The 26,865-nt window shown below is 37.2% G+C and overlaps 1 protein-coding gene and 1 long non-coding RNA gene across 7 annotated transcripts in view; one reads left to right on the forward strand and one right to left on the reverse strand.

Moving 5' to 3' along the window:
* The window catches only part of FILIP1 (filamin A interacting protein 1), a 124,227-nt gene that overhangs the window by 11,133 nt on the left and 86,229 nt on the right, over nt 1-26,865 (forward strand). For 3 of the 6 annotated variants that reach the window (XM_032443719.2, XM_015859039.3, XM_085543735.1), the window contains exon 1: nt 13,211-13,686. The exons of 1 other annotated variant lie outside the window; for it this stretch is intronic. The gene's annotated coding sequence lies outside the window, so the exon portion shown is untranslated. Of the gene's footprint in view, nt 1-13,210; nt 13,687-17,730; nt 17,747-26,865 lie in introns of those variants that run through there. 2 more of the 6 variants (XM_085543732.1, XM_085543734.1) reach the window with 2 other exon arrangements.
* LOC146761503 (uncharacterized) lies at nt 5,327-9,679 on the reverse strand. The gene is made up of 2 exons (XR_014944879.1): nt 9,578-9,679; nt 5,327-6,702 (listed from the first exon to the last, which is right to left on the reverse strand). It is a non-coding gene; the product is annotated as an uncharacterized LOC146761503 (long non-coding RNA).

The following is a 26,865-nucleotide window of genomic DNA, read 5'->3' on the forward strand; positions in this document are numbered from 1 at the left end:
GTTTTCAGGGTAGAGACCAATACCTGGGATCACAAACCAACTTAGAAAGCAAGGGTGAGTGTTATATGAGGTAATTTCAGACATCAGGGAAGTCTGATTTAGCCTCAGCATCTTATCAGTGGAGAGAAATACTTGTAGGGAGTTATTTCACTGGCTGTGTTAGTAAAGGAGGAGCTACACTTTAGAACTGCTTATTTCTCTTGATGCCCAGGGAGTCTGGATAGCTGGCCAAAAAGTATTCATCAACAATATAGATTTCTGTATTAGTACAGCTGTATCCCAAGCTGATCATAATGTATGTGGTCCACAGTATGGATATCATGGTGATGGAGTCTCTTACTGCTTAAATGAGATCTTGGGTTAAAGAGGCTCCACTCTATTTCCTCCTCCTTCCTCTAGGATACAGAACTCTCAAAGTAATAGGAGTTTGGTTCCCTATTGAATAAACCAGGGAATGTTTCTATATGTAATTTGTTGATATCTTCATATAATATAAAAAGATGAGGGTTGTTTTTTTGTTTTTGTTTTTAACAAATAGTGCATTAAATATTTACCATGAGGCATACTACAGGAAAAATGAGAAGCGTTAGAAGTTTGGGCAGTCCAGGGAAATATATATCACTGTGATTCTTTATTATGTGAAGGTGAGGTGAAGGTTGATGTAATTTTGTTGGCAGATGAACAGAAAAAAAACCTGTTTACATTCAGAGGAATTAATTTAATGATTGTCATGAAGTCAAAGAAGAGGAATTTGGGAGGATTTGTTCATCAGAGATTTTTCAGACAAATGTTTTGGTGCTTCTCCTTTTCCCTTTATGCTTTAATTTGTTTATTTTTATTCTATTTGAACAGTATTAAAAAATCTGTTGTCTTTCTTTTTGAAGTTGTTCTCTATGAATACTAACTCTATAATAACACTATGAACATGAAAGTAATTGTTATAGTTTTGTTTATTTGCTTGTAACAAACAGGTAATTTTGTAATATATATAAAGTTCTAATTTGTGAAAATAATCATATTGGAGAACTATGAAGAAATTCTTGTGCTACCTACTCTTTTATTTAAATATTCACTGAAGAAACCTGAGGCAAGATCTGAGATGTGGGAAATATTTACAGAAAGGACAGAGAGATGTTCATATTCAGTTCTATAAATGGATTTAAAGTTTATTTGACCCATATATGTAAGGATGGAACTTTGTTCTTTGTGGAATCTTCTGAAAGTACAGATTTTAATGGAAAAATAGGCTACTCCAAAAATATTCATTCTTATAATGTATCCTAGAAAAAATCTGGGCTAGAATAAAAGGGCATGCACTAGTGAGGACTTAAATAAATAAATGAGATGAGTGGTATAAAAAAAGTGACTAAACAGTCAGTGGGTATTTGCTAAAACCCTCCTGCTTCTGTCCATTTCTTGTAGACAATAATGGAAAGATGCCTTCCCACAGTGCCCTTGTAAAGGCTTCACTTGATATAATGGAGAAAGATCTCAAAGTAGATTCGGCTTTTCATTGGGAAGTGACTCCCTTTTTCTAGGGTGCGAGGTTGTCCTGCCCATACCCTTCTTTCCAGTCCAATGGAAGTTCTCTCTGTGCAGTAGAGTTATGCTTGTAACTTCAGATCCTGGCAATCCTATGCTATTATGTAAGTCGACAACACTCAACTTCCACTAAATCCCTTATTATCAAGAAGATAAAGTGTAACAGGCAGCTGGTCAAGAGCTGTATTGTTTCTGACTGTTCTAATAGAGTTTCTCACATGTAGCTCTCACTCTTCACCCACCTTGTTTTCAACTCTTGCATCCTGAAAACTTGAGACTTATAGTTTGCTAGCCCAGGTGTGTCACACAAATTGTCAGTTGATCCCAAACATCTGTCAGTTCTAGGCCTTCAAATGACGTGAGAGGGCTGGGATAAACTGCTGCACCATGCAGTGCATTCAGCTTCAGTGACTCTGTGCTTTGGCCTTGTACACTGATATTCCTGAGGCCTGCTCCAAACATGGTGTTTAGCAAATACAAAACATAGCAAATACAAAACATAGCAAATACAAAACAATAATTTACTTTTCTCCATTTTTTTTTCCACTGTACTTCGTGAGGGCTTACAAAGCCTGAGTGACAATACAATTGGATGTGCAGAAACAGATGGAAAGAAAACAAATCGCCCACCCAGCACCTTTACTACAACCAGATATGCTGCATCTTCTTCTCTTCCAAAAACAAAAATGCTTTGAAAACACAACATTCGTGTAATGTTTTGGCCTTTTTGAAATTAGTGTTACCTCCCCTCTCTCTGATCTCTCTCAAGCATTCTCAGGAATGCTTATGGTCATCTGTGTTCACAAAAAGCTACTTTATACTTAACTAGAGTAGTTAACTGGCTTCAATTATCAGTAAAGAAAGCTATTAAAAATCCCCCTATTTTATTATTTCCCATCATGTTTCTCTTCCCATATTACAGTAATCAAAGTCTTTAGTTTTAATGGATTTTGGAGTTCAATTACATGTTTGGAAGCAAACTGGTTTCTTGTATGTATTTATATAATTTCCTGTATTTATAAGAAATGATTCAGTGTGTTTTTAGCTTAAGACCTGTCTTATTGACTTCCTCTCACTTTATGTTAAAATCTCTCGTTTTCTTACAAATGGCAGAAATTGACCTCAGTGCAGGTGATAGCTTGGAACTCTCATGCCTACTGAAGAGTATTTTTCTTGGATCTGAAGAGATGCGTTTAACAGTGTCTGTCAGCTAACACTGTAAGCCAAACTGATAGCACAAGACAGTCATTTTTGTCTAGGAAGGTTAGATGAGGACTGCCCATATCACTGAAATTTCTGCATTCCTGCATTAAAATACATTCAGCCATTAACTGCCTGGCCTATATCTTCATTCATTTCTGTTTTTGTCAGTGCTAAGACAAAATTTCTGTTTTCATCCCTGTCCTGTTTGGTTGGTTGATTTGCCTACTTCCCTTCCAGGCCTTTGCTTTTGATCAACAGAGAAGATACAATTCCTAATGATATTTAAGGTGAAGGATGCAGAGGTCTCTTTTTCCTCTCTTTGACAAGCAAGCTACTTTTTTGGTTTCACTGTTTTATAGACTTCAGCTGCTACAGCTTTATATGACAAGCCAGCCGTATCCTCCAGCAACAGCAAAATTAATATTGTCATTAAGTGTTCAGGTTCTGCTTCAGCACATTCTCAGCTCTCTTTTGAGAATGATTTATTTTACTTGTTTTGCAATGTTTTTCTGATTTGTCTTATTTTTAACTTTAAGTGGTTGTGCAGTTCTATTCTGCTTGAGTTGGTTCCCAGATATGTCACTGTGGTCTGGTGAGTATTAGCTTTTTTTATCTACTGCTTGTTTTCTTGAAGGCTAAAATACCCCTAGAAGATTCTTTGTGGTGGTGCACTGAAGATTTGTTATCTGTTGAAAAATGTTTATATCCCAGCCTATCACATATGCAACACTAAAAAGCAAGCAGTGTACAAGCACTTAATGGGTGATCTGGATGGCAACCTTTTGAGAGAAATAGAGAAGAATAATTTGAGATTTAGGAGGACCATCCTGACTTTCTAGAAAGATTTATGTACATGTGGAGGAGAAAGAAAACTTACTTAGCATGAAGGAGTTGTGGGGAAAAACAGGATAAAATAAACTTAAAATTTTAAAGGTTTATATGTGAAGAGGAAACACAAAACACAAATCTTGGCCTCTTGCTTTCTGTAAAAGGAGGAATGTGAGGGTAATATTTGCCAAAAAGAGATCTGTTTCTTGTTAAGGCTATCTTAGGCTTAATACACTTTCTAGGATAATATGACAGAGGTAGTGCAGAATGTATCAGCTCTAATTATATAATTGAATCATCTGTTTTCTCAGTATCATTTAAATATGCACTTCAAAAAATTCTTTGGACTTTTCTTGGACAGTTAAATACCAACTTTCAAAGACAGATACAGTGCTCTTCGCTGTTGGAAGACATACTTCACTTTGGTGAAAGTGCTTCCAATTTGAGCAACCAGCAGTGCACATTGCTCCCTGATTCTCTTATTTAGAAATGTACTGACTATGAAGACTTAGGTCTTGGCACACTAGAAGTCTTGAAAGCATAAAAATTAATACAATTGCAGGAATTCTGAGGGAAAAAGAAAGAGTTATCTTTTTATTTACTTTCTAGTTTCAACTAAACCTTATTTCCTTTTAAAAAGTACGGCATAAGGTAGCACATGAAAAATACTACTAGGTATACTCATTAAATTAATATAGATTGTTACTTTGGGAAAATGATTTAGAAACAGAAGCAGAGCAGATTCTTCTCATGTTACTCAGACCATCACAAATGAGTGTCTAATCATATCTTCAAGATAAAATAATTCACTGTGAATCAGCTCTGACTGTACACCTAGTTTCATGACTGATTTAGGTGAAATAAAATCTTCTCTGATGTACTATTCATTTTGTGCATTGACTCCATCCTTGGAAGTATTCAGAGCTGTCTCAATATGGTGCCTGAAGGGAGGTTGTGATGAGGAGGGTCTTGGCCTCTTCTTCCCAGCAATAAACAGGACCTGAGGAAATGGCCACAAATTGTACCAGAAGAGGTTTAGATTTGGACATAAGAAGGAACTTTTTTCTCAGAGAGTGGTCAGGTACTGGAACAGCCTGCCCAGAGAGGTGGTGAAGTCACCGTCCCTGGCAGTGTTCAAGAGGCATCTGAATGCAGAACTCCAAGATATGGTTTAGTGGTTTGCTGTCACTACAGTAATGGGAGGGTGGTTGGACTAGATGATCTTTTAGGTCCCTTCCAACCTTGTGATTCTACGATTCTATGACTCTCTTACAAATTTCTTAAGCCAGTACTAGCTCTAGCTTCTCTGCTCAACCTTATTTGTTCTGGTGTGCTTTTTGAGTACTGAAAGATGGAATACTCAGGAGTTAGTTAAACATAGATCTACTGAAAGTAGTCTACAAATGGAAAGGAAGAAAAGCAACATGGTTATCAGTTGTGGTTGTTGGTTCTGTTTGAGCTGGTATGTAACTCCTTCTGTTGAGGTCGCTTATACCTTGAAAACCAAAAGTTCAGTGGGTATATTTTCTGTTTTTCTCTCTGTCTATTTCGAGGTAGATATGCCTTGCATTGCTTTCTGCAGTGCTCTTGCTATAGCACTGATTCTGGTTCTTTTGTGTATCCCTTCTCATGATTTCTTCACCATGCAGTTGCACATTACCCTTTTGACCAGGAATTCCCTATCTCATCTGCATTCACATAACTTTGGTTTCTCTAAAAACTGTGTTTTTATTTACAAGGAAACCGTAGGAACTTATTTTAACTTAAAGATTTAATAATGAGTCCAGATATGTTACGGTTTTCTATTATTCCAACAGTTTGCTGATTATTAATAACAGTAGTACTGGCAAAATTGGTCCTAAAGCAATAAAACTTTTAATAAATAAATAAATAGATAAATAATCTTCTTGTCATCCTTACTTGTTACTGTCAAAATTCTGTTATTTAAACTTTCTTCCTCTTCCAGCAGTCAACAAATAAGGCAGAGCAATTCTCCCCTAATGCTCCCAGTGAACTGTGTGGTTAGAGAACTGTTTTCAACATTGCTGCTTAACATAAAGCATTTTGAAAGACCATTTCATTTTTAAGTATCACTAGCAAGCAATGTGTCTTCATGTAAATGAATGTTATAGCAATTTAACTCCTCATTATTGTTCACCAAATTCTTAAATAATAGAAAGTAGAAATAAGTGCTTTGGCAGATCCCTCCTCTCCACAGTTGTGAAAGTAAGACCACAAAGTGTAGTATATGGCAAATGTTAAGATGGACATGGAGAACAGGGCCCATTTTTTTGCTGACCAGTTTGACAGTAATAAGCTATTTTGCACATATCTTCGTTTTCTTTACATTTTAAGCTTCAGGTCCTTGATTCTTCATGAAGAATGTAATCTTGGATTTTGAAACCTTGCTTTGATCCCCTTGCAGAGATGTTCTTCTGTCATGGATTTGACTCTATTTTATCCCTTGCCTCTTGTTCTCCAGTCCGGTGTGCACAAATTCTTTTGCAAATGCTGTGACTGTCTTTGAGAGGTGTGTGCGCACAATTCAGTAATGGGACTAGAGACAGCTCTTCATGAAAAGGATAGTTGGGCACTTACATCTGGAACATAACTTCGGCTCATCTCTGAGTATCTTGTCCTGAGGTAACCAGGAAAACAACTACTCATGTTCAGTCCACCCATTCCTACATAGGAGTTGTACATAAGCTATATGTTTTGAAGCTGTTGGGCTCCCTACATATGTTAAAACTTCTTTCTCCTCAGAAATATTCATTTCTACATCTCCAGAAATAATGTAACAATAAATATAGGCTTCTGTCAATGAAATCTGCAGAACTAATGATGTAAGTGGCTTAGCTTAAAATGTCTGAAGTGAGGTGAGGTATGAGCAGTCAGCGCTTGACCTGAAACACATCCATGGAACTGAGCTGATGACAGAAACCAGTATCTTTTTGGAGAAGCAGCTGGTGTCTGGAGCCTTCTCCAATGCACATGAAGCCAAGCTGTGGAACCATCCTGCTAAAGTGGTTGCTACCAAAAAGCCCTTCAGGTCATCTCTTACCATGAATTAACCCTGAGGTACTGATAGGTGGCACTGTGCACTTGGGGATGTCCAAAGCAGAGCTTCACCTGTTAAAATCCAAGAGAGCGTGACAGTTTGTAAGGCCAGATTTGCTACTGCAACAATTCATTCGAAGACAACAAATTCATATGGAGAAGAAAGAACTGGTAGAAAGGACATATACAACAAAAAGATCTTGAAAAGTTCTGGTGATACCTGTAATTACAAGAATGAAATTACATCTATTTGATAATGTCAGTGCCCTAGGAGCTGACGAACTAACAAAGGCAATACAGTAGAAAGAATGGAAGGCATCTTAAAGCTAATTGGCCAGACACTTGTATAAATCAGCTATAGATCTACAGACTGTAATTTAGCTACAGTTTTCTGGCTCACAGCTTGTTAGTTTTTTTGAAAGGAGTGTAGTGCTAAGTGGGTTGAGCACAATTAAGCTGAACTACAAGAAGAATAATGTTTTGTTTGGTCATATTCCATTAAAAGTATAAGTGAAATTTGTGTTTGTTTCATTAAGAGTAAGCATTTATAAGATATTTTCATTTGTGCTACTGATAATTGCCTCCACTTTCCTTTCCAAATGTTTTTTTTTTTCTTTTTCCTTTTTTTTTTCTCATAGATCTTTAGAAAAGCTTCATACTAATATTAAATGAAAAGTGATACTCAAATTACATAACAGTAACTGGTAACAATTCTTCTGGAGTCCTTTCAGGTGTGAAGAACACACAAACAAATCTTGAGAAGGTACAGGATTACTGTCACTCAGTGGGATTATTCATGAAACATACTGTAGGTGTTTTTTCAATGAAATATTTAATTCTCAAAATAGTACACTATTTTTTATCTAAACTCATCTGTATTTTTCCATATTTGTCTGATAGTTAACTTTATCATAGAATCATAAAATTATTTGAGTAGGAATGAATCCTTAAAGCTCATCTAGTCCAACTCCTCTGCAATGAATGGGGACACCTACAGCTACACCAGGCTCATCAGAGCCCCATCCAGCCTGGCCTTGGATGTCTCCAGGGAGGGGGCATCTACCACCTCTCTGGGCAGCCTACTTCAGTGCTTCACTACCAACACTGTAGAAAACTTTTTTCTTATATCCACTGTAAATCTCCCTTCTTTTAGTTTGAAACCATTTCCTCTTGTCCTAACACAACAGACCCAGAAAAAAAGTCTGTCCTCTTCTTTCTTATACCCCTCCATTTAGGTACTGAAAGGCTGCTCTCATGTCTCGCCAGAGCCTTCTGTTTTCCAGGCTGAAGAACTCCATCTCTCTCAGCCTGTCCTCATAGGGTAGGTGTTCCATCCCTTGGATCATTTTTGTGTCCTTCCTCTGGATATGCTCCAACAGGTCTGTGTCTCTTCTTTACTGAGGAGACCCTCATCTGGATACAGTACTCCAGGTGAGGTTTCACCAGTGAAGAATAGAGGAGCAGGATCACCTCCTTAAACCTGCTGGCCATGCTTCTTTTGATACAGCCCAGGATATGGTTGGCTTTCTGGGTTGCCAGGGCACATTACTGGCTCGTGTCCAGCTTGTCATCCAACAATACCCAAAAGTCCTTATTGGGATCATTGACTTACACAAGTAGGGTACTTGCTTATTTCTTTCACAACCGTAAGCAACATGAGTGGATTATTTCATAATATGCAAGTAGGTGCTAAGGGATAGAAGGAAGCTCACTGAATTTAGTCTAGAAAAGAGAAGCCTCAGAACCAATTTTGTTTTCAGTTACTTAGACAAGGAGAAGTGGTTAAGAATTTTTTCATTTTTGATCCAAGGACATCTCTGTGCTGTTTCCAAGGTGGCACAGCAAAACAGGAAAAACAAAGCTAGCTAGCTTCTGTAGACTTAGATTTTCTCCACAGGGGTGTTAATCTCTGCAGAAAAATGTTTAGAATTCCACAGAGAAGCTGTGTATTGCTGACTACCCATTGAATGGGCTGGAAGCTGTAGTCAGCCAACAACAAACTGGAAATAAATTGTAAAGTTACGATAAGTTTAAAATAGTAAGAGCAATTGTCTTTTCGTCTACATTGTATGTTGATGTTTTACATTACCCCTATTTGATTTATATAATCTTTCTGAAAGCTGTGCTTTAATTCACTACAATTTGCTGCTTTTCTTGAGGAAAATTCCCCTGCATTTCTGTGAAGGATACTATACTAGATTATCAAAATAGTCTATTCTGGCCTTAAAAACAATCTATCTTCAGCTCATTTTTATCATAGTCTTTGAGCAAGTTGCATACCACTCCTGGGGTGTGGCAGCAGAGCAAATGAGCAAATCTGTTCCATTTCCAGAGACCTGAGCTGGCACTTTCCCTCAGGCTTCAGACACTCCATTTGACCTAGTTGGGAGTGAGTGCCAGGTTTTGGGGCTTCAGACTTAAGTGTCCAAACATGATAATAATGTTATTGCTATTTTTACTGTCCTTTGTCATAAACAATGTTGTGCACCTTGAAGTCTGATATGGCATCTGACAGTCTTGATGTGACTGTATAATAATCTTGAATTATGTAATCTGTAATAATCTTTGAATTATGTTTATTTCATTTGGAAAAGACATATGAAACGGTGATAGTTTTGTTGGCAGAATGGAAGAACATTTAAAATAACTGAAATATCCAAGCATTTCCTTCATTAAAATCACACACACAGACACAAAAAGACAAATTATTTGTGAAGAGAGAATAGCAAGCAAGGTAACTAATGATAAATCAAAATGAAAGACACTCTGTATCACTGATAAAGCAGGATATTACAGGTAAAATTATACAGCTCAAGTAAGCATTCCTGGAAGTTTGTGGCTGCGGCAAAGATCTTGAAGTGCTGATTTATTTATTTTTTGACATATCTATCTGAAATGTTTACAACTAGCAAAATTAATTGTATTCAAGACTTGCCTGGATACCTACCTGTGTGACGTGGTGTAGGGAGCCTGCTTTGGCAGGGGAGTTGGACTCGATGATCTCTAGAGGTTCCTTCCAACCCCTACAATTCTGTGATTCTGTGATTCTGTGAAAAGAATATATGTATCTGGGAAGATACTTGGATTGTGGGACATCACAAAGTTTTCTTAGTTTCATTAATTTGGCAAGATTATAAAAAGAGATAGCTGAATGAAATCTATCAACTAAGTGACAGAAATGTTTTATCTTTTGGTTCTGAAAAAGCAGATGCTTAATCTTATGTTTACAGTGGTTTGCAGTCTAAAAAGCAGTATCAGTTTTATGAAGTGACAAGAGCATCAGCAAAAGTTAAAAAAAAATACCTTCCCTTCTCATAATAAAGACTGAGGAGATGCAGCCAAGACTGGGGCAATCCAAACATGATCCACCACCCTCCCTGCCAGGTATACTGTAAAGCCATTACAAAGCGAAAAGCATCAGTGCAACCTAAAATACACTTATGGAAGTGAACAATAAGTCTTAGGAAAGCGGGGTATCAGAAGACCCTGGCACACTACCCTTCAAGCAAATGAAAAAATAATTATTCAGAAACTAAAGCACTGATGACTCCTTAGCCTTCAAGATGTTTTAAGGAACAACGTAATAAAATACTGACTGTGGCTGCTTTCACCAAATTCTACTCACAGTAGAGTTTTTCAGGAAACAATAAGCCCATTTGTTTAGACTGTTTCTAATATATTGGGCTAGTTAGTTAATTATCATGTAAAATATTTGAAAAGGAAGATGATATCATGCCCTAGGGCTTAAGAGAATGATAGTCATGTACTAAATGATGTACAGTTAAAATAAAAATTGAATAGTAATACTGTTGTATGCGTTTCAGAAAAAGCGTATTTACAGATATGCATTTTAAGGTCAAGAGGGACCAATAAGGTCAGAAGAAGTTTTGATCTTGTCATTAAAAATAAGGAATCGATTTTCTGCCAGCTATTTCTGCCTCAAGCCATAAATTCCTCTAGAGTAGCTAAGGTTAAAAATAATAACAATAATAAAAACCCCTTCCATTTTATGGTTAAGTATTCTGTGAACAATGATAGTCTGTCTTCCAGATCTGCCTAATGTTATCTCTAAAGGTGGGAACTGGTCCTGATCTTGTTCACTCACTCAGGCCACATTCCATCCTGTTTGTTTTACTTGACTTTGGGGTTTTGTTTGAAATAATGCTGAGAGCTTTGGCTTTCATTGTCTTCCGAGGAAGTATTTACATTGCATTCTTGTACTGATTGCTTAATTCAGAGATGTCGTACTTTCTAGATTTAGTTGTAGGATGTCACTAGGACTTAGGATGATGTGTGTTGACAATGAGATCTCATGTAGGATGCCAAGCTCAAAAATGTCTTCTGTGGTTCAGTTTATCTTCTTATTCTCCATCCTCCATAACCAATGTTTTATAATTATCTTCTTCTCTCAAGGCAGGAAGGAAAACATTTACATACATACATATGCAACTGTGAAACATTTTTTACCACACTAAATTAAAAGCTTCACTAATGTAGATTAATTGCATTATTTCCTATGCAAATGTCCTCGTAGTCCTTGTATTTTCTTCAATTCACATGCAAAATCTTTTGTTTTCTCCAAATTTTTATTCCCACTTATAGGACTAATGTTTTTGATGCACAGCCAAGGACTAAGATTGCAAGTGTACCAGAAGGAGCAGGCTTGCATCAGCAAGGTCACTGTTGAAACCCACCCACAAGGGCTGGCAGCAGAGATTGCCTCCTAAGAAGTTGTATTGTTTTTCATTCAGAGAATATGTCACTAGCTAATGGGAGAGAAATGCTAAGAATTATTTGGTTTCTGTGAGTTTTATGAGCCAAGTTAATTGTTTTGTTTCTTAATTTTTTTGTAGGTGAATGAAGTACTATTAATATTGCACTTTGAACAAGAAGTTAAGGCCAAAGTCATTGAAAAGTTACTCATCTGATTGCAATACACTCATTTTATAAGTGGGAACAAATTTAGATAATCTTTTAGAATGCGGATATATGTAACTCACTTCAGGTTGAAGTGGAAGCATGCAGCACCAAGCTTTGTGCCAATATATTATCTGTTCTTACAGTAATCCTCCAAATAAGCCCTTTCTGTAAAATAGAAGAGTTTATATTTTTGTACATTCTGGATATTCTGTCCAAGTTAAATATTTAAATGGACAACATGAAATTAGTGTTTATTACTTGGTCTCCAAAATAAAATATATTTCATACAATGGAAGCATTTGGGACATTTATAAATGTACCATCCATGTCTAAATATCAGTTACTGGGCATAATACCTAATATTTACTACATGTTTTTCTTATAAGCTCATTGGGAATGAAAATGTTCCTTCACTCTTCCTTTCTTGTCTAGAAAATAACACAAATCAAGCAAAATACAAACCTGTCTCATTTCAGAGACAGACAGAACCAAGCTACAGCTGCTTCCTATAAGGGCTTGTACTCAACCCTTGTCATCTCATGTAGTTGTGGCCAATTAGGTTCCTGCATGTTGAAAGCACTGGAAAAAGCATGATCCAATTCTGCTGTCCATCCTGTTATCTACACAGTGGCCCAGTGTAACCAAAGAGAGTCGTGATTTGCTTCTATGTCTTACTTTTGCACTGAAAAGGGCAGCATGTTTCCAGGCAAAAGCATGAAAACAATTAAATAATTTTTAGCATCTTTCTGCTTTTTCCTTCCTACCTTTCTTTCTTTCCTGCCTCTTCATTTAACCCTAGATGAACATGGCAAATTGTCACTAGGGTAGATCATTCTAGATGAGCCCCTTTTTGCATTTTGCCCTGAAGAACAATTCAGGTCAGAAGAGTTGTTAGGGTCACCGGTTTTCCTTGCCAGGAATATTTACAGGGACTGTTTTGGTATGCCTCCTTACAACTTTACTCTGGATTCTAAGACTTAAAATTCTTTGGAGAACATTAATATATGGTTATTTGTGGGTTGAAAAGCTGTCTGATGTTCCTGCTGATCATTTGATTAAGAGACTTATGGCTTGGAGTTAGCATCAGTAATTAGATCCAGAAGCAAGTGTGAATACACCAAAATGTACACAGTGCTAGAGTTACATATTCCTAATATCCTTTCTTACCTGCTTCATATCAATCAAATGAGGGCTTGTGCGGCTTTCCTTTTCTTCAGAATACAAGTTTCTATGGGAAGTTCTTAGTCTAGAAGAAGGTTGTCTTTGGAATAAACATCACACTGAAAACTTTCCAGCCTAAGCCTTTCATTAATTTCTCTCTATGTCATCTTAACATATTTAAACTCTGTAAAAATTATGCTGCAAAAAGTTCTCCCCGCGTGTAATTTTTCCTCAAGTGAAGTGCATACCTTTCAAATTATAAACTTCCTACATGTCCTAGGAAAATCCTCACTGTATAAATAATTGAACTCATCTGCTGCGAACACAAGTATTCTTTCTCTACCAGTCTAAAATGTATGCCTAAATACACATCTTGTACTTAGTGCTTTAAATAGTAATTACCCCCATGAAGTCACTGGAAGCCCATAAAAGGATTTGACAGTTTCCCCACAATCTTTCGGTGAATGTAGTAGTAGCTGGGCTGTGTAGTGCTACATCCACTGATAATTCAGCAGCTGAGGAACTCAGCAAAGCCTGCTCCAAACTTCTCAGCTGTTGACAGGCTTGACTTGCTGAGAACACTGGTTAAATATAGCACAAGCGAGCTGAGCTCAACAAAGTCATTGCTGTAACACTGTGTGAAGAGACCAGAAGAGGGGAAATACAATCTGAGAACTAAACTGCCAAAGCCTAACACCACCTAGCAACAGTTGAAAAAACTTTTAAACAAAAGTCTGGGTGAGACACAGACAGAGTATATACCTCCTACTTCTTCTGCCTGGGATTTCTCCGAGAAGCAACTCCGGTCCTCTGTGCTCTGCCCTGTTTCCTTCTTTACTTCAGCTGCTGGTAGACCCAAAGAAGTGGGAAAAGTTCCTCTCTTTGTGTTCTCTTGGGCTGGATCAGGCTACTGCTGTGGGACAGGCTACTGCAATCTTGCAGTGTAAAGGATATATCCTAAGTTCTTGCTGACAGGTAAGACTGAGCTAACCATTCTCAGGCATTCTTTTACAAGTTTTTTTGGTGTCTTTTTTTTTTTTTTTTTTTTTTTTTCCTAGTGATTGTCTGCTTCCTTCTACGGACAATCTTCTGCATGATTTGGAAACTTCAGTAGATAGAAGCTGGAATTAACATTTTGGATGTTTACTTTTATGTTTTTGTCACAGAAAAACTTTGCTCAAATAACTTTTGCAGTTATAGCAAGCAGAATCCAGTAACTAATAGTAATATGAAAATAATATGCATAGATTTTCACTTGTATCTTTTTTATATCTGCTCATGTGCTGACAGAAGGCAAACCAAGCTTTAAGAATAGAATTACATATCACCCCTTACCTGTGACAGTTTAGCAGCTATTAAAAAACAGTGACAGCATGTGACAAATAAGAGGAAATAGCAGTTCAGTAACTAAATTAAGTGAATACTTTGTGACCTAGGACATTTATTCTTTTCATTTCCTTAACAGCTCTAAGCATGCAGGCATACCTGCAACTTTTCATACTACTCTGTGACAATAGCTCTTGGTTCTTCCTCTTGCATTTATTTATATCAGCTTATATTTATTTATGTTTGATTGAGTAGCATAAGGCTCCCTTCCTAAAAAATGACCTTACATTTATTATAACCCAGTATGCTTGAGCTGGGGTATTGATGTTTAGGTGTTTGTTTTGTTTAGGAAAATAAATAAGAAACCATTTTCAGATCTTTTACCCCAACAGCACAATAGAAGCCTGTTTATCTGTTTGAATATCCTATGGTCACATAATGGTTGTGTAATTTAGGGGAGGAATTGCTCCCTATGACTGCTTCGACTAAACTAACAAAAGCTGTTTGGTCAATTGAAGAAAGATTTCCCCCCCATCTTTTAAAGCCATTTTCTCCAAACAAAATACATTTAGTATCCATGAATTCTTAAAAGACTCAAGGGTTATTAATGTATTACAAATTTAGTTACAAAGGCAAATATTTCAAGAATGCACTTAGCCCATGCAAAAACCCTGTTTGCAGATTTATGTGGAATTGTCTCAATTGAAATATATTTGTCCTAAGGAATGGACTGAGTTTGTACTGACTGTCTGTGTACTTTGACATGCAGTCTGTGGACATGGGCTGCCTCAGGTAGCAGAGAAGTTCTTGCTTCAGCTAAATAATTCTAGGTTCATGCCTGCATACACAGTATCACAGTATCACATCAGTACCACATCGAGGCAGTGACATGCTTACAGACTGAATGAATATAAAATGCTCTGAAGCAACTTTGACTTAGTGTTTGGGAATGTAACTGCCTATGGGGGAAAAAAAAAAAAAAAAAAAAGATAAATTAGAACAGAGAAAAATTCTTAAAAGCAAAAGTCATGTAGTTTGCATTTCATTTCAAAGCAAGGGGCATGGTACTTAAGCACTAAATAGGAATGCATTTTGGTGGCCATGATTTAATGTGATAATGATTACTGTGGAATTACTACAGCTCTATGGTATCCTAAGTCTGAATCTGAGAAGGAAACTTCGGTATTACTTTTTAATAAAGACGTATCGTGAGAAAGTTCTGCTTTTCATTAAAAAAAAGTGCTGTACAATGAGAAATAAAGCTGAGACGATATAATTTGTACAGTTCTTGTAATCTTGACTTCGAGTAAAGTTACTGTTTCTTATTTTCAATGAATTAATTGGCAAATGTTAAAAACTGCAGAGAAATGGCAAATTTGACCTTCTGAATACATTTGAATGACAAAATGTGGGAAAATGTATTAGTTACTGACAGTTTTCAGTTGTTGCTCAATATAACGTATGGTGTTACAATTTTAATTTTCTTGCCCAATTTACGTTCAGCCAAGTTCTTAACTACTAACAGCAAATTTATTAGCCACAACATTGTATCACATGAAAAGACTTTTGAACCATCTGATAGCAACTTCTAATTCTAACACATGGAGTTGTGATTCTATGTACATCTGTCTTCCCTCCCATTTCAAAATGGAGAAGGAGGCTAAAATTACCCTTCTCAACAGGTGTCCACAAAGAGGCTCTGAGATTTTCCAATCAAATCTGTGGAATATGCAATGTGGCTATTCAACAGATGGCTTCATTTTTGAAGAATAGCCAATTCTACTAATGATTACTGTGAAACCAAGCTCCATTTTATATCAAATCAAAAAGTCATTACGGTTTTGGCAATATTCGCCTTTGCAGAGATTTTCTTGGAAGACAAGCACACTCATTTATTTTTCCCATTATATTATTTTGATTCTGTTTATATTCCCATAGCTGTGCAAAATGAATGATGCCGTTCATGGTGCTAAAGACTGTGTTTCCCTCCCATTCAGAATCCTTTTCCAAGCTCAGCCTGTGGCTCCTTCTTTCACCTTCATAATAAGAATATTCCAATTTATGGCCTCTTTTCACCAATCTAGTCGCAGTCAGCATCTAAGCTGAGTAATTTGTCATCACCTCAGTTATTCAGTCTCTTTATAGAACGTCTGGTTCTTTTTAACACCAATTTCTGAGACTTGAAGTTCATCTTCAAAGCTCACCACTATTCTGTCATGCTTTTTCCTTAAAGTATAATAAGAGCAGGACTTGGTGTTCAATAATTAATATGTACATTTTCTGCTTTGTCAAGAGAATTTAACAAAATATATCATCTATATTACTGTTTTGTTGTTGTTTTTTTTTTCTCTCAAGAAACATTTTGCTTTTTTCTCTCATTTTCTGTATCTTTTGTTCCTTTCTCAAGACTGATTGTTGCAGCTTGCCTTACTATTTTAATACTTAATTTGAATTCTGGGGCAGAGATTTGCCCTTCTACATATCTAAAGTGCCACTTGGAGGATAGAGCTATAACGTCTGCGAATACACCAGATGAAACAAAAAGACAAAGTAGAGGGAACTTCAGCTATTCATATTTCGTATTTTAACAACAATATTTAATATTTAAAGCCTGAGATAAGAACTGAAACCTAGAAGAACATGTATTTGACAAGACAGTGTTGTTACTTGCTAACATTTGAGCACTTCTTTACAAGAAGCACAAATACCTGTAGTTTTCAGCTTTGTCGTCTTATTCTGGTGTTTTTCATCATTTGCTTTTTCTCTTTTCATTGTTGCCAGTGTTTTCTGCTGAAAGTTGTTTCCTAATTTTATGCATTATACCAGCAAATTTCAGAAGTCACTTGTTGCATTAAACTCATGAGAACTTAGAATTACCTGGGGAATACACATTATTTTCATGCTGGCTTTATAAATAATGAATATTTCTTAATCTCTCTTCTATTTGCTTAGTATTTGTACCGAGTTAGTGATACTGGAAACAAACTAACATTTATAATGTAATCCTGTAATTATTCTTTGAGGCACTGGTGTCCAAAGGGGAAGAAAAATTGTACTGATTTCCTGTTCAGGAGAGGCAGTGGGAGTCTCTAGCATTGCAGATTGTGTAATGCCTAATGGATTTGTGAAGATCTCTGGTGATGTTTAATATTTCTTAGAGTTTGGGGTTTTTGTTTTTGTTTTAATCTTTTTGTCCATTCCTTCAGCTTCTGCAGATGATCTGCATTTTCTGCATTACTTTTTATCCTTAGTATCATAACAGAACAAATACTAAAATCAGTGCAAACAGCTTGGCACAAATTGTTTGTTGTTGTTTGTTTTTACATTCAAGATGGTTTTGCCTTATCACAGTCATTCTGCTTTGACTGGACTATAAATCTTTTCCAGAGTAAAGCATGCAAAGTTGATATGTGAAATCACATAGATTGTGGCTGCCTCCAAAAATGATTTACACACTTTACAAATACAGAGAATGAAAGAATTCCTACCATTAAAAGTATATATCCTAAAGGCACAACTATATGTAAAAGAAGAAATGCTTTTTGGCATTACAGATTGCATTGCTAAAGGAGTGGGACAGACACATGTGAAGTGCAGGGAAATAGGCTGGAGCCTGTAGTTTTTCCCTTAAATGGGCAACTCATCCAGTTGCTGTTAGCTGACACAAGCCAAGGGGTGTGTGAATCTAAGATTGCTGAACATTATCTGAGTAAGTTTCATTTCAAAGATGATAAAACTTCAATTAAAATATTAATTATCTGTGATGTGTGAACAAACTCACTTTGGTATAAAACAGTGGGTTTTCAGAACATGAGCAAACACCTCAATAGATTTACAAAAAACTTTCTGAGTTTCATTTGTGTGCTCTGACAGCTCTTTAATACAGTAAGGATTGCTTTGATTTTTATACTTTCATGGTTCTTTAATAGAGTAAGGTATGCTTTCTTTGCTTTTTTTAAGGGGGGGGAAATGGTGCAAAAGTGTATTGTGTTTTGTAATTTATCCTGTTCAAAAATTTATTCCAATATTCTGGAAGCCAAATCAGTTTTCTTTTTGAAGTCCACAGCGTTTAGGATCTTATAAGTTAAAGAGGTAGGGGAGGATATTTGGCTAGTGTGTTATGGCCATGGTTAACAAGAGCTACAGCTTCACTAACATGGTATTTTTATTTATTTAATTAATTATTTTAAAAGTAGATTTTACTGCAATAACAGAACTGGATTTTTTAGGAACTGGTTCTAAGGCTGCTCCTACTGAAAAAATGTAACTGAAATGAAAGGTCATGTGTCCTCGGTACAAGAATTTTCATTAGAGTTTATCAGACTGCTTGCATTTTTCAGAAAATATAAACCAAATGAATGCAACAGAAAGCAGAAGATGCTTAACATCAGTGCAATCGAATTGCTGCCAACTTGCCTTGTTTATCTAAGAGATCTCTGTGAAAATAAGGTTTTCCCACACATGCATGAGTCATAGAATGTAATGGGGCTAAGCAGACCCGCTTCAGCTTTCTAATGCACACATATCTAATAATAATGCACACATCTAAACTAACCTGTTTTAGTGCCTGTTCCTGTAACTAAATGAGATCTAGCCTGACAACAGGAAGGAGAAGTGGCGGTGAGTTCATGATGCTATTTCAGTGCAATAACCTAAATACTTAAGGAAACGATGCAATTTCCATTTATTAGGAAAATTGCAGTTACTGTGACAACAAATACACACTAAAGAAAACATACGCAATTTATCCCCAAGTTCAAATTTGTGAACATAGTAGATAGTACGAGGTTTTACGAATATCCCATCTGGTTAAGTGACTCAAAGGACATTCTTACTTTTAAAATACATAATTCAGATTCTTGATAAAGTACTCATTTAAAAACTGTTTGCAAGAACGTACATGAACGGGGAGCAAAAACCTTTATTGGATCTACATTTTAAGGTAAAGAATACAGTTTTCTGCCATGTCTTAGTTTTCCACCTTTTATTCTTTCACAAGGACATCTTTAATAACAGAATCCTGAATTGTATTTCAATGGATAAGGATTTCAATTCTTCAGTCTGGTAGAATTCTTAGAAGAAAAATTAACGTTGTGATTTTTGACACTGGGCAGTAGAAAGATAAAAGGGAACCATGCCATGCATGATGTCCTCAAGCATGTCAAACAGCACAGAACAAGATGTCCCTTCTGTGCAGAGGGACACACATGGCAACATAGCTGCTGAGTGCCAGAGGAGGCAGTTGGCAATGAGAACCATTAATGCTTTGAGTGGCAGAAGCCAGAAACTGGAATCCAAGTCACAAAAGATCGCATTACAAATAGTAAAAGGCAGAGTCATAGTTGAGTGTCCTCTGAATGGAAGCTGCCATGGAATTCCAGCACCAGAATTCAGATGTATGGAACTGCCACAAGCTGTTCAGTCTCACTCAAAGTGGGGCTAACTGCAGTTTGATCAGTTGCTTGGGTCTTTGATTATTTTCAGTTATTGTAAGTTCTTTCAGGTCTTACATCCTGTTTGACTCACAAAGTTCTGAGCATGTCTAGCTGAGGAATATTTTGCTGGTGATGATCATCAATGTATTCCATCCATAAGCTATAATAAAGTGTATTTGGAAATAACAAAAGTCGCAGTCCTTTGGTCAACAAGTTGAAAATTTCAAGTGAAGTAATATTGGGACTTATTTTTTTAACATTTGCTGTTCTGTCCTAAAATAAGAAGAACCAATAATGTTGTTTTTATTTTGCTATCCTAGCTTACAACAGCTTCCATGACACATTCTGTTTGGAAGCCAAATGTTTTGAATAGAAAAAAACTAGAGCTAGGGCAAACTCAATACTTATTTCATAAGGGAAGAACTTAAGCTAATATCACCTGCACATAGGTCATACATGTTACCCTTCTTGAATACAGGTTGTCTATATGCTACAGTGGTAGTCAAGATAGCAAGAAAGCTACTGAGATTTAGGAAGAAGGGACCATGCTCTGAAAAACACTGGAATGTACAAAGACCGATGAGAGGTACTTCAACACGGGACCAGGAAACTTAGTGTTTTAAATGTCAGGGTATCTAAGTCACATGTTAATCAGATAAATCCATATGGCCAATGATTTCACAGGTAGTTTATAGGTGCAGTGGAATTGCCAGGTCGTGGCCTGAACCAGTGGTTGAGCACCAGGTGAGGAGTAGATAACCCAGGGATCTCAGGTGCAAGCAATGCACTTGAATGATCGTAAGGGTTGGAGCCTGGATCCTCTCCTCCTCAGCCTCACTTAATGCTTAGCAGCTGAGGGAGCACTATCACTCTGGACAGTGGTTGCACTTCTCTTGGGCTGTTGCTGGTTGTTGGAAAGGGTGAGCTAACTTTTCTTCTTCGTTATCTTCTATTGCTCCATTGTGCTTGTATCCCAGCAGAAGGTACTGTCGTTGCCTTCTTTTCCCACACAATGGGTTGGAAAAAAATTCACTGAACTGACTTTCCCACTTTCAGAAAATATTTTCTTAACCACAGTATTAGTTTGAAACTTCCTTTCATGAGAAAAGGGAGTTACATGAAAGTGAGTCAGAATATGGTCTACTTGTTAATAGAAATGTACAGTGATATTGTTGTGATACAAGAGAGCCTTGGAGGACCTCTTTGGAACCTCCCTTGTGATAGTTTAACTTCCATAGTTGTAGAAATATGAATTCCCTGTAGTGACACCAGTTTCTAGTCATTGCTCAACATATGTATGAGCCACGCAACCTGTACCTCCACAGTTCTTTGGCAACTGATGAAGTGCTAGAATCATAGAATCATAGAATCACCAAGGTTGGAAAAGTCCTAAAAGATCATCCAATCGAACCGTTCACCTATTACTAATAGCTCCCACTAAACCATGTCCCTCAACACAACATCCAGTCTTTCCTTGAGCACCTCCAGGGTCGGTGACTCCACCACCTCCCTGAGCAGTCCATTCCAATGGAAATGAATTGCTGAATTCAAGCTGGAATTTCACCCTGGCCGCTGGGGTGAAAAGGAATAAGAAACTCTAGAAAAATACATGGAGCTAAGTATGGACAGAAAAATAAATTTCTCCTTTAGCACAAATAAAATGCATGAAGTAACATATCAGGAATAAATCAAATAACCTATTTAAGTATTAATTAAATACCCTGGATGTAACATCAAGTTTTGTCATAGTTTCATAAGAAATAAGCAGAGCAAGGACACCAATTCTGTGGACTAGTGCTGTCAGCTCAAAAATTCCAAGGCAGCAGTGAGTATTTAAGCTTGTGGCAAGCATGACTACGCACAAGGAGAGTTAATTTAGATATATCCATCATTAGTTATATAAACAAAGACTAAATTGCACTGCAGGGAATAGAGTGTAAGAGTGACGTGACACTTGATAGATTGCTTATTAATGGGAAATGCTTTGCTAATTTCAGGTTTCCTCACCAAAATATTCGTACTGTGTTTGAATGTTGTTGTTTATAGTTTTCAGATACTTTTACTGTAAAATGGCAGGTGCTACACCATGGACAGAGAGAGGCTGGTTAAATGTCTAGCTTTCGTATCAGTGGCTCCTTGTGTGACTCTTGGCAAGTTATTTACTTCTACACTCTTAATAACACCTGGGATGTTACAAGGATAAATATAGCAGTGACTATGACACCCTGAGATGTTGCAGTGTTGAACATCATGTCAACAGCTTTGAATAAGGAGATTTAAATAGCCTTCCTTGGAAACCAGATTCTACTGGGAGAAGTTGGAATAGCAATTGAATTTATCTGAGTGACAAGAATACATATTTTTAGAGGAGCTTTCCAGAGGGAAGCTTAGCTGTACCCTGAGTTGTGGGCAGCAAGAAATTAGCTATATACAGCAGAAAAAGGAGGATTAGAGTTGTGACTAGAAGGCTACAAGAGCAAAAGCATGCCAAAATAGAAAGCAAACTAGTGAAACTTTGTAGAGGTTTTAAAAAAGAAAATAAAAAAATCAGGTGCAGTTGTACACAGGGCAAAGAAGATGTTGTCAGCTCTGGGAGTGTTGTTATTTTGCTAAAAAAATCTATGAAGTTAAAGATACCAGAAATTCCCATGATTTCTAGTGATATTGGCAGGGGTCTATTTGATTTTTTTGAAGGAGGACACTGAGAAAAAAGCTGTATAGCAGGAAATAGACCTTTGAGGGAAGCCTGATGGGGAAAGACCAGCTGGCATGTTGCTGTCCCATGTCATCTGGTATTGAAGAGTGAAAAGGACCCCATAATAAATGAAAATGGGCATCCCAGTAGTGCTGCTGGCCTGAAGGGATGCTCACCAACCCTTTGCACCAGCTGGAGTAGGAGAGAGCTCCAGGTGAAAAGTAATGGCCAGCTATGCTGCCTGACACCTACAGGACCAGTGAGCAGCTTGAGGCTTCAGGCCAGTCCAGTTGTTTAGAGCAATGGTAGCTGCTCAGATGGCTCTCTCAGCAACTGGCATTTCATTAAGGACTTGCTCTAGAAATTGCCATTATATGACTGTCAGCTTTGATTAAAAGCAGAACAAACAAACAAACAAACAAAAAAAAAAAACAATTAAAAATGTACAGCCCTCAGAGCTTCAGCATTTGAATGTTACAAGCTCTAGATGATTTGACACCAGAAGGGCTCCCACAGGACTCCAGGATGTATGACTTTAAAATCTCTTGAACCCATGACTTCTCAAGCTTAACTCAAGATCTTAAATGGGCATGACCCCTGATACCATTACACAGGGGAGACAGTGAGGCTGGCAGCAGGAAGGACAACACTCACATATTTGCCACAGCACATACAAGACTGGCCAAGGTTGGCAGGCACAGCTGCTTAAACACAGCACAGAGTAGCCCAAGCCTTCCATGTCGTATGTCCTGCTTCAGTTTAAGGGCAGGGGTAACTGTGACAAGGGGCCCAAATCTAGTCCAGAGCAATGTAGGAGAACTGAGGGTTATTTGTTTACTTGGGAGCCTTCCTGTGGATGGAGAGAATTGGGTAATAAATTGGCTTTATGTGTATTTAATGAAGGGAAGATCAGCTCTTTATTGTGAGAACTTACTCTGACAGAAATAAGAAGTGCAAAATGGTGAAGTCCAAAAAGCAACCCTCATGTCTGAAAGGACAGGCAGGGCAGCAGTGAAAGCTGTAGTTCTCCTCTGTGATGAGATATGGGGAAGGGTTGAGGGAAGAGAAGGAAAACAGCTACTGAGAAAGGGTAGGAGCAGTGAAAAGTCTGTGTTGGTTATATTCACCTGAGGGCTTGGTCTTGCTGTCTCAAGGATGAGCCTAATAACTATTCTTTAATCTGCCCTGGAAAGCCTACTTCATTTTTGTTTTCCCGACATTAAAACAAAGGAATCTGAAAATAGACAGCCAGTAATTACATCTCAGGGTAGTCATTTGGTTGCTGCTTGAATCAGGCAGCTTTGGATGCTCAGAACAATTCTGTGTGTCTCCCCCGGATGACGCATATACATCACATTTCTGATGTGTCTGAGCTCCCTTGGCCTCTGTCCAGGAACATCCAGATTTCCTGACTCATGGCAATATACCCTGTCTGGTTGTATTTCATTGCAGCAGCAATCAGAACTAGTATTATGTTCTTGCATAAATTTTTCCAAGCAGTAAACAATAACACTTTGCCACAAGTGTTATTACATTTATCTTGGAATTCAAGATCCAGAAGAAGCTGTAGCTTATTATTTTCTTTAATCACTACCCAAAAAGTCTGCAAGATGTTATTTTTCAATAAATATTTCTAGGATGGTTAAGTATCTTATTAATGAAGTGTTCTGAGAAGGAAGAAAAAATTCTACAGAAGCTACAGTAAGATAAGAATTTTTCTTCCAACAGAGAAGTAAGGCTGTGTTTTTCTATAGGTGTATCATTATTATTGCCATATTAGCACTTACATTCTAAAACAGTGGGGGCAAATTTATGGACACAGAAGCTGAGAATAATTAGGACAAAATGTGTTGTATATTAACATATCTTTCAGTAAGTCCCATTCTAAACACCTCAACTTTGCTTGCATTTCAAGCTTTTTTTGTTGTTGTTTTGAACATTTTAAAAGCAGTAGTGTTAACAACTGGCTCAAATGATGTTTGAAAATAAACAGTTCATGACTATTAACAGGGTTCATTAAAAGAAAACTCCATCTGACTCTAAAATCTATTTGGAGCAGTGATTGCCCTACTCCCTGGCTCATGGCATGATGCAGCTGCTCTTTCTTTAATATTTTTGCTGACAGCTACAGCTGACAGATAGCATTTCAGTTCACCCCAACATCAACCCTGTCTCAAGGCTCCCTTACTTAGGCTGAAAATGCTGGCTTCCTCACGCCTTTACCTGCATCACAGCACAACTGTGTAACTATGAGATTAGTCATAGTGGGTATTTGTAATGAACAACATACACATTTAAAAAATAGTTTTACAGCAAAGTGCAAACACCAGAGTGCCTGAGTGGGGTCAGTGAGAGGGGGATGCAGGAATAACGTAATTGATGCAGCCAATCTCTTAAAGGCTGCAGGTATGAGTTTTATGTAATACTAGAGTAGTATTTGCTAGCCAAGGGAGAGCTGACAGAGTCAAAGCGCTGGAGGATTTCCCAGCCTTGAGGCAGCTCCAACTAGAATGAGGGTAGTGGGCAGAAGCCCACCATGGCTGCAGTCATGTCATGTTCTGGGCCATGAGCCGTGCAGCAATTGCTAATGGTGCAACAGCTCCTTTCCCTTGCTTCTTATCCCCTCCCACATTCTAAGTAAATATCTATGCTTTTGAATCTGTGAATAAAAAATAATAATGCATATATTGCTATGCAGTATCAGCTGCTAGCTGTTACCATTACATTAGTTGTTACCTTACATGTATTGTAGTAGTTGTTGTACCTGTTACCATGGTTAATAAATACGGCTTTGATTTCTTGGTTCACAAAAGCTTTTGTGTGGTATTCTATCACTCAGTGATACCATAATGGTTTGTGCACAAAAGAGAATTTTCACAAATGCAACACTTCTCCTCCAAGATATAAATGTTGAAATGTTCTTTCTTTCTACTTGTTCCAGAGCTCCCAGTTTTGCCCCTGAACCTCCAAAAATGTAAGAGAAGGGAAGTACAGGGTAGGTTTGAGAAGCAGCCAGCCACAAAAATAACTGTGGGAGGGAGACATTGCTCAGTTAGTCCTTGAAAGGATTACCAGGAAATTTAATTCTGGTTAAGACAGTACACATACCTATATTTTTTAGATAGATAACCAATCCTAAAACCATGTAAATGCTTTGCTCCTTTGTAGGCACTTTCAATCGCTTTTTGTTGTATAGTAAGAACTTTAAACCATATTTGGTCTTGAAAGGCTAGTGAAAAAAGATATCAAAGAAACAGTTTTCTTAGATTTCTGCCTCACTCTCATATTACCTCTGGCATCCTGTGATTTTAGTATGGGAAAAATAATAAAGCAAAAATAGCAAAGTTCCTACAGCCCATTTTCGTATCTGAATTTGATCCAAATCTGCTTCAGAGTAATCAAAACTGTCCTTTTAGGTGGAATAAATTGTTTTTTAGAAGATATCACCCTGCATCATTACAGCAGCAAGGTCCAACTAGGCTGTCTACTTCCAGTCCATTGGTAGTGGGAATTCCCTACTTTTCTCTAGGCCATAAGAACTGACTCAGTACTTTGGGGATGGATATCATATTCCCCTTTCTCTTCATATATATAGAGAGAGTTAAGCACAAAGCTATCACTGAAAAAAAAATAAATCTGCCAGTAAAAGTAAAAAAACAAGGTTTCTTGAGTTTGAGCTACTGTGAATCCAGTGGAGTTATTTGGTTATGTAGACACTGACAGTTTTAAGAAATACCTACTGTATGTATTTTGTGGATTTTACTTTTGGTTAATGATAAATCTCTTCTTTGCTGCAATTCTTTTTTCCATAGGTTTCTCAAGGGTGGCAGACACATGTTGTTATGTGGTTCTGCCAGTGCAGCAGAATCTTTTAGACTCTAACTGAAGAGTAGCATTGCATCTCTGCAAGCTGTATAATCAAAACTGTTTCTTTATGGAAAGAAACATTGCGTTAAACAGCTTGCATCAAAACTTCATTGTAGTGTAATAGGTCAGAATTCCCAAGGACATTGCAGAGAAGTCTGGCAGAATGTCAGGTTTGTCTTAAAAATGCTGTCATAGAGCATTACAGTCGGGAACACACGAATTGCAGATGTTATGTTGTTTTTAATATACTTTCAGAGTGTTGCCAGAATTGGTCATTTGCAGATCAAGTAAAGAATATGACTTAGTAAGTCTGGCTGAAATTCTTATAAGGGATACTTAGACAGTTCTAAGGGCATCTTTGGGAATGTACTGTGTATGTCAGCTCACCAATCTCCAAGCTTCTTTCTTCATGTCCTCTCTAAGAAACTATAAATCTGCAGGGAATATGGTAGTGAATGTGAGAACAGCTAAACAGCTACTACTTCTGTTGTTTTGGATACTAACAAAAATGTACTGAATATATGAATTATAGCAATAAAAGCTGTGTCTTTATTTTTAGCATCTTTTAAAACAGGTGTGTGGGTTTTTTTTAAGACAAAAGGAATGGGATGGATAGATTGTCTTATGAACAAGGGTATGTTCTCAGTCTTTTTAGTTGTAACAAGAGAACTAGCTAATAAAAGTCAATTGCTTCCGATACTTTCTCTTAAATTTTCTTTTTGAGTTCATGGGAAAACTGGGAAAAAACAGAATGTTTCATCCAAATATTTCTGTGAGGCTTACACAGATTTCTCTGACCTGGAAAATAATCTGAAACTCTGCTAAGAGATC

Source organism: Coturnix japonica, chromosome 3 (assembly GCF_054131305.1).
Source record: "Coturnix japonica strain WE chromosome 3, WE-NBRP24, whole genome shotgun sequence".
NCBI classification, from domain to species: Eukaryota; Metazoa; Chordata; class Aves; order Galliformes; family Phasianidae; genus Coturnix; species Coturnix japonica.